Genomic DNA, 8,557 nt, shown 5'->3' with positions numbered 1-8,557 from the left:
CTTACTAAAAAAATGAAGGCTTTCTGTCACGACCGTGATGATGCTCTGGCTCTCTTATTGCCTCTTACTGGAGCACATTTGAGTTTCTTTGGGCTTTTCTGCTTGTCCTTATCATGAGCCATGTGGAAGCATTTTGCAACTTGTGGAATTAATGATATGTCAATCCTCCTGGACAGGACACATTGATGAGTTGTCCACTGTTCTGCAGGTGGACATGGCACAGCATAGATAGTCCCTCCTGTACCATAAGAAAGTTATTCCACAGTTATCTTATTCCTGTAGGGAATCACAGACTGTGAGCAAATTACAGAATCACAGAATCACAGAATGTTAGGGATTGGAAGGGACCTCGAAAGATCATCTAGTCCAATCCCCCTGCCAGAGCAGGATTACCTAGACCATATCACACAGGAACGCGTCCAGGCGGGTTTTGAATGTCTCCAGAGAAGGAGACTCCACACCCTCTCTGGGCAGCCTGTGCCAGTGTTCGGTCACCCTCACCATAAAGAAGTTTTTTCTCATATTTAAGTGGAACCTCCTGTGTTCCAGCTTGCACCCATTGCCCCTTGTCCTGTCAAGGGATGGCACTGAGAAGAGCCTGGCTCCATCCTCATCACACTTGCCCTTTACATATTTATAAACATTAATGAGGTCACCCCTCAGTCTCCTCTTCTCTAAGCTAAAGAGACCCAGCTCCCTCAGCCTCTCCTCAGAAGGGAGATGTTCCACTCCCTTAATCATCTTCGTGGCTCTGCGCTGGACTCTCTCTAGCAGTTCTCTGTCCTTCTTGAACTGAGGGGCCCAGAACTGGACACAATATTCCAGATGCGGCCTCACCAGGGCAGAGTAGAGGGGGAGGAGAACCTCTCTTGACCTGCTAACCACACCCCTTCTAATACACCCCAGGATGCCATTGGCCTTCTTGGCCACAAGGGCACACTGATGGCTCATGGTCATCCTGTTGTCCACTAGGACCCCCAGGTCCCTTTCCCCTACGCTGGTCTCCAACAGGTCTGTCCCCAACTTGTACTGGTACATGGGGTTGTTCTTGCCCAGAGGCAAGAGATTGAGGGAGATATAGTCTGTCTACATGAAGGAGATACTTGTATATATTTTCTGCTTATGAACCTTCCACAGACAGGTCTTGCTTTCTCACAAATCACAGAATCATACAATCATTTAGGACGGAAAGGACCTCTTGAGATCATCTTGTCCACCCGTCCTGCTCAAAGTCACTTAAAGTAGCTTACCCAGGACCGTGTCCAGTCGTGTTTTGAGTATCTCCACAGACAGAGACTCCACGACCTCTCTGGGTAATCTGTTCCAGTGTTTCACCACCCTTACAGAAAAAAAAAAAAAAAAGTGCCTTTGCTGTGTTCAAATTGCATTTCATGTTTTTTAATTGGCACCCGTTGCCTCTTGGTTTGTCACTGGGCATCACCAAGAGTCTCTCTCCCTCATCTTCATTAGCTACCATCAGGTACTTATGCACATTGCCTCCATCATTCCATTTATGCTCCATTTATCCACAAATGCCTCTATCATTCATAATTCACAGCATATGAGCAGCACTCTTCAGAAGAGACATGAAGGAAGACACTTCCCCAGACAACAAAGATTTAACAGCAGTTAGCTGAGATTTTCAAATTTGCTCAGAGAGGGACAAACATAAGCCACATAAGCAATATCAGAAACACTGCCACTATTGTACCCATTTAATTCAGCTACACACCATGTTTGAGAGGAGGTTCATTTGAGCTGAGGAGGTAGCTTCCATCACTGACAATGGTGATTCACAGCAGGTGACTGCCTGAAATCTGGGAGTTGGACAGAAGATACCAGTGATCTGGACAGGGTCAAGTCAAGATAGTCACCATCTCAGCTTTACAAATCATGTTCATTCTATTGTTGCACTGTTGTTCCCATCATGATCAGCCTCAGGTTTGTTTCCCCAGCTGTATACAAATCCACAAGTGATTCTGATAGACCCTGGGCTTACCTCTCTGTGATCACAGTGGGCCAAGGTGCATCATCACCTGCCATCCACAAATGAGTTTTCCTGAGCTTGAGATCCTTAAATCTGCTGTGTCAAAGTAGACGGGCTTAACACGGACCTTGTATTTGTAAATTATCCATCTGATGCTTTCCATGACGAAGACCCATTTTATTGTTTCGTTTACGGATAACATATCCTGTAGTACAGATCTTCCTTGCGCTGTAGACTGCAGTTGATGTTCAGTTTCTCCTGAATGAATCTAACCCCAAAAGAACAACTACAAGGCCTGTTACCAAGATAAAGGCTGCCTCTAATTCTTTGATCCATCTCACAGCCCCATCAGATGCTTCTGTTGCCCCTTTCTCCTGTGGAGATCATGCTCTGGCATGAACCAGAGCCATAATTCATTCAGAAGCAAAAGACCTTAATTTCATTAGCGCTAAATCCCTGGTAGAAGCAAACCCAGAAGACAAAAGAGGAGCTGAGAATTGAGAAGCTGGAGATCAGCCTTCATGGTGACTCACGGGACTCATGACAACACATCAGCACACAATAAAATGTCACACCATGAAAAATCCTCATTGTCTGGCCATAAATCCTTTTCCCAGCTGAGCCGTCTCCCTGTCTTCTGCCCTGCTAAAGGCCACAGAGCTGTTCAGACTCACTTGTAGAGGTCCCTGAACAATGTGGATTTCAGGAAGGGAGCCAATACCCTCCCAGACTGGGGCCTGAGAGGTCATCCTTTGGCTCTGACAGGATCTGGATTGACATTTCTTTGGAGCCAGGGCTGAGAAGCAGGGCACTAGCTGGCTGGAGAGGCAGAGCAGATGCCTGAATATATGATACAACAGTGAGGAGGAGGGAAGTGTGGTCTGTAGTCACTGCCCCAATGATGTCCATCACCCTTTCTCTTCTTCAATGACAAAGTGGAGTATCTTCATCGCCAGCAACAGGGAGCTCCCGGTGTTGGAGTATCCTGCTACAATGTTGTTGAAGCACTCACGAGGGACAAGAAGACTCACATCATTGTAGGCAAAGCAAATAGGCATCACTGACTGATCTCTTGCTGTTTGGGTAGATACTGTAGCCACCGATCAATTGCAGTGGGAAAGAAGGTCCCTCTGCCCTGCTCCAGCTGGGGTCTCTGCAAGGCCTGTTTTGGAAGGTGGGATGCCATGCTGAAACAGGTAAAGCTCTGCCTGTTTGGGGAATTTCACTGGGCCATTAAGAGTGGCTGGTGCTTAGGACTTGGGTCTCTCTGGACATGCCTAGGAGCAAACATATAGACAGCATATGATGAGAATCATCTCCTCTCACTTTGGGCCTTCTCCACAGAGAGAGAAGTGCCTCCCGAGGCTTAGTCATCCCACCTGATCTATATCCAATGGTCAAAAAGAGAGTATAGACATCTGCTTTGGAATGGACACATGGCTTTTACACCACTAAAGGTAATGGAGGTGAATCCTCCCATGTGAAGTAGTTCCAGAAAGTAAGCAGTCTACAAGACCAGCTATGAATCAAGCAGACCATTGTGTTTCTAGATCATGGATGTGGGCAGTTAGAGATGAAAGTAGAATGCAAGCATTTCTTCTTGGTTTAGATCTAGCTATATCACGTGTGTCTCTCAGGGCCAGCCAGTGTTGGAAAACTTCCATAAACATGTTGCCTTCACAGGCTGTTGGCAGCAATTGCAGTGCCTGCATCTGATATCTTATGCTGACAGAAGGCATGAGTGCAGGTAAACCTTGGGTCCGACAGACCCTGCATATGGCCTAGGATAAGCATTCCATAAGGGTCAACACGTTTGCAGCCTCTGACTTCAATACAAGAAGGTACATGGCCTTTTGCAGCCCATCTTAAGTCAAAACCCAAAAGAAAATTTGGGAGTTGTTTTTCCATGCTGAAAAGAAGGCATTGGTCCGCAATGTGCTGATAACACATCATCCTCCTCTTCAGAGCAAAGAGCAAGGCAAGTGGTGAAAGAGACACTGTCACCTGGCAAAAGCTGAAATCTAACTCCCACACAAGAAGCTACCTCAGCTCTGCTCCCTGACTGGCAGAGCAATATTTTAGAGCATTCATGGGTCTCTCTGGAATAAGGTAATCAGTTCAGATGTTGTCTCCCTTGGCACATAAAACACCTTCCTCCCTCCAAAGATGTGTGCTGAGACTGGACAGAAGTCCTCAAGCCGTGCATTCATACTGGACAGATGGACAATTACCTCCAGCCACACAGAGAAGCTGCTCTTGGCTTTGGCAGGCATCACTCCAAAGGGTGGGATAAACCACTAGCTAAGCTGTCAGCAAACCCGTTCTCTTTTTTATCCTGGACACTATCAGTGCATTTGCCATGTGCAAAAGAAACTGTTTGTGTACAAGCTTTAACTTTGATACAGATTGCTACCACCAGGCACATGCAGTTAACAAGTTTACTTCTTCTCCTGTTGATATCACCAGAAGATTTTTCACTGACATTGTAGAAACCAATATCAGGCTATGAAAGACAAGTTTTTCCTTTGGATGATTTGAGCCTAACAAAAAGGTGGTTTGTTCCATCCCTGTGGAGAAGATTGCACTTCAATTTTATGGAGAAACAGTCCTAAAATAGTCCAGAGAACAACTGGAGAATGGGGAATTCCCATCTCACCCCAGATGTTTCCCATAATCAGCCCTTGCTCTGGCTGACTGGTTGCACTCAGCTGCCCAGGAGCAGTGTGTTTGGAAGAAAATTGCATTGTCCATCTGAATGCTTGGTAGCCAAAAATTTTGGACATGCAGCACTGAACAGTGTGATGGGGCAACCTTCCCCTGGTGCAAGCTCCCATCCTTGTCTCTAGTAAGGGCAAATGTGGTCTATCCAACTGCCTTAACACAGGGCTCCTAGAAATACCCACAGATAGACCCAGAGTTCAGAGCTAAATAGAGCTGCTTATTTTTTTTTCTATATAGCAAATAAAATTGATTTCTGTTTGTCTTCATTTAGCCCGCACCCAGGGCTAAACAATAACCAGTTGTTCTATCACCCAATCTCCCCTCCCCAACCAAGAAAGGGAATGGGGAAAAGGAGGAAGACTCATGGGTTGAAATTTAAACAGATTTAATAAAATAAGAAAACCAATATCAATACTACTACAAAAGACACAAAGTTATACTCAGCCCATAGAGTGGTGACAAGTTCCTCCAGGGATCACAACCACTGAGAAGAGAGGAGAAGGAGAAAGACAGAGAAGAGAGCAGAGCCAAGAGCCCCCATCCCCAGCAGCTTTCCCATCTACAGTGAACCTGACTTTAATGTCATAGAATACACCTGTGGGCCAGCCTGTGGCAGCTGCCCTGGATTTAACTGCTAATGGCCTTGATCAGGCCATCTTTCCACAGTGGAAAAGCCTCCATGGTCTATGTTGAATGGATCATTCTTGAAACTGACCACGGACCTTTTGATCAAACAGGTTTCCCAGGAGGGCTTTTTCACGCCATTTAAATTTGGTGTGGGAAAAGTTTTGATTTATATGACACAAGAATGAAATGTCTCATTTGGTGTCTGACCTTATATTTTTGATATGATATAATGACTTCATTGTGATTTTGGTCTCAAGTGACATTTTTCTTTCCCGTGAACATTACCTTAGCAATGTGGGACCTCCAGACTTTAAGCTGCATTCTGAGCTGATTTTGCTGAAGAATTTCGTCTCTCATAATGCAAAAGGCATCTCTTCACCGCCTAAGCTGTGTGATGCATTGTGAGAATCCATGGCTGACCGTGATATGGGAGGTATAGTTCAGCCAAGAAACAAAGCCAAGAGCGCATAGATGGCAGTGGGCAAAACGACATTACAAGAAATGTGTCAAAATGAGAAAACACTGAAACAAAGGACATGACTTTCAGCAGAATACTGGGAAACATGGTAATGAACTCAAGATAAAGCATATGCATTTTGGAATTTATTTAAGCACCCTTTGGGTTAAAATCCCTGAAGCCAAACAGTCTGGCATGTCTGGATATCTTGGAATTACTAGGCTGCAAAAAATTTGAAGTGCCAATGGTTTTGGCCCAGTTTGTAAGAAAAAGCCAACATTGGTGTTTTCATGGGGAGAGGGATGAATTTTCCATTCTATGCTGCTTCAATTAGTCTTGTCATTTAAGAACGGGTGCAGGATCTCTCAGTTAAGGAAAGAGGGGGTTTGTAACCACTGGAGATGGAGGGTTGGAGCATCTGTCGCCTGCGGTTGCCCTTCCTCCACCCCCTCTTTTTGCTATGCCTCCGTCTGAGAAAATACACCACCTCCCTCCAGCTCGCAGCCAGCGGATCTTGTTATCCTTTTGTGATACAAACTGAAGAGCTCTCTCATTTCAAATTACTGTTCCCAAGCAGGTACTTACAGACAATGATAAATTACCCCTTAACCTTTTCTCCATAACACCAGGCAGCGTATGCCTCCCATCCTTAGATGTGTGTCCTCCCCCTGCTCCTGCCATCCCCGTCTCAAAAACCTTCAGTTGTTCCTATGGCTCTTCCTTGAACTGTCTCCAATTAGACAGCATCCTTCTGGAGCAGAGACAAAGTGATCCAAACACGGGGGCTCAGAGGTACCCAGCCAAATGCAAAGCCCCATGTCCACCTGGGTGTTGCTGGGCTGATTCTTGCTCTGCTCCTCGTTGGCAGCAGAAACTCGCTGAGTGCTCTTGCTGGTCGCGATTGCAACGCAGCTTGGCGTAAGACCTTCCACAATTCCTCTCCAAATCACACAAATCTCTCCTTTCCAAAAGGGCACCCTGACACCTAAAATACCCTCTCTTGTCATGCTGCCTGTTTCTGAGGGAAACATTAACCAGAACGCCCCAAGGACCCAAGGTTATTGTAGTGATTAGATTGCACTGGGTTGGGAAAAGCTGATTCTACCTCATGGCAGGACAGGTGGTCTAGAAGATCCCCTTTGGTCCTAATTTCTGACATGTTATGAGATTTCAGCCCTTAGACAGTATATAAATGGAAGAGAGCTCTGTAAAGAGATAGAGGCCACCCCCCGTGAGTATGGAGGGTGCAGAAACCTCGACAGGTTTCTGCCCTATCCAATATAGCGTGGTGTTATTTATAACGTCCTGCTCTGGTAACACGTCCTCTGTCTTTTCTCTAGTCCAGGCAAACACAGAAATGAACCCAAGACAACCCTTCCAGCTGTTCTTCTGACGTACCTGCTACTCGCCTACCGCTACCAGGAACGAGCAAGCAGCATCCACTGGTACCTCATCAATCATCTCCAAATGACACACGGTAACGTGTAGGAAGCTTAAATCAGTGGCTGGCAGAGTGCAGTGTGCTGTTGGGGTATATGAAGCTGTTTTACTTTTCTATTACATCTGACAGCTGGACCAGTGCCAGGACAGCATGGTTTCATGATGCGTCTCTAAATTATAGTTGGACTGTGACATACTCCGTCAGTGTTAATTCTATCCACAAGACATTCAGAGTGAGGAGAAAGGTCTCTTTCAGTCTGCGAGTGTATTGATCTGAGTGCACGGGACCCTTGGTGGGAATGAAAAAAAAGTGCTGGCATTTATGAAAGGGAAAGAGACCACATTGTGTTTGGTGGCTGGGAGAAGAACAAAAGGCTGCTTGTCAAACTCAATGAGCGGTTTCATACGTAGGGAACTGTTTATGGCCCTTTTTAATTGCTGTAATATTCCTGCTGCAGCCACAACTCTCTTTCTAGCTGCTTCACTTGCTCTGACAAATCAGCTGCCAGGAGAAGAGAAAACAGTAAAGTAAATAATTTGAGCAATGAAAGGAAGGGTGACCAATCCTGCTGATTTCTCAATCTCTGCTCTCTGCTTGCAGGAAGGTGTCCAAATGACATGCAAGGACTAGCCATGCCCCATCAAGTATTGGCCTATTGACCTCTAGCTGTGGCCAATCTGCTACACACACCTTGAGGGAAAGGCTGCTTCCCTTCCGTACAATGCATCTCATAAATTGTGCTTTCTCATCCATAGGAGCTGGCAGCAAACGTCCTCTTGAGTCCAGTTCGTTATTGAAGCATGAGGGGCAGGTTGCCCTTGGTTAAACCTCAGAGCAGGAAACATACTTTGGTGCATAGAGTTCAGCATCACCTTGAAAACCATGCGCAACCCCAGATGCGAGGTCCTGGTCCAATGCCTTTCTTTCGAAATAGGTTTCACTGGGAATCATGTTTGGTTATTGGTTAGCAAAGGATCCATGAACCTCACCTGCAGTCAGACTGCGAGCTCTTCCAGCTGTGTGCTTTACCTGCTGTGCTCTTGCTATTACACGAGACCTGGTCCCATGGGAAAAAACTCCTATTCCTTGCCAAATTCTCTTTCATAATCTATAAATGCTCACGAAATAGTTTCTGAAAAGTCTAGGGGCTCATTCTAGGTGTCTAAGGCTAGTTTTTGCCAGTTTGGAAATCAAAATTTGACGAAGATGTAGTTAGTTAGTGGGACTCATTCTCTTGGACTGGTAGCATGCAAGGCATGGATGGATGACAACAACAAATATATACAGATAGGGGTGACTGATGTGTGTGAACCCTTTCTTGGGA

This window comes from Nyctibius grandis, chromosome 6, assembly GCF_013368605.1.
Source record: "Nyctibius grandis isolate bNycGra1 chromosome 6, bNycGra1.pri, whole genome shotgun sequence".
Taxonomy (NCBI): domain Eukaryota; kingdom Metazoa; phylum Chordata; class Aves; order Nyctibiiformes; family Nyctibiidae; genus Nyctibius; species Nyctibius grandis.
Note: the sequence above shows the minus strand (reverse complement) of the source record.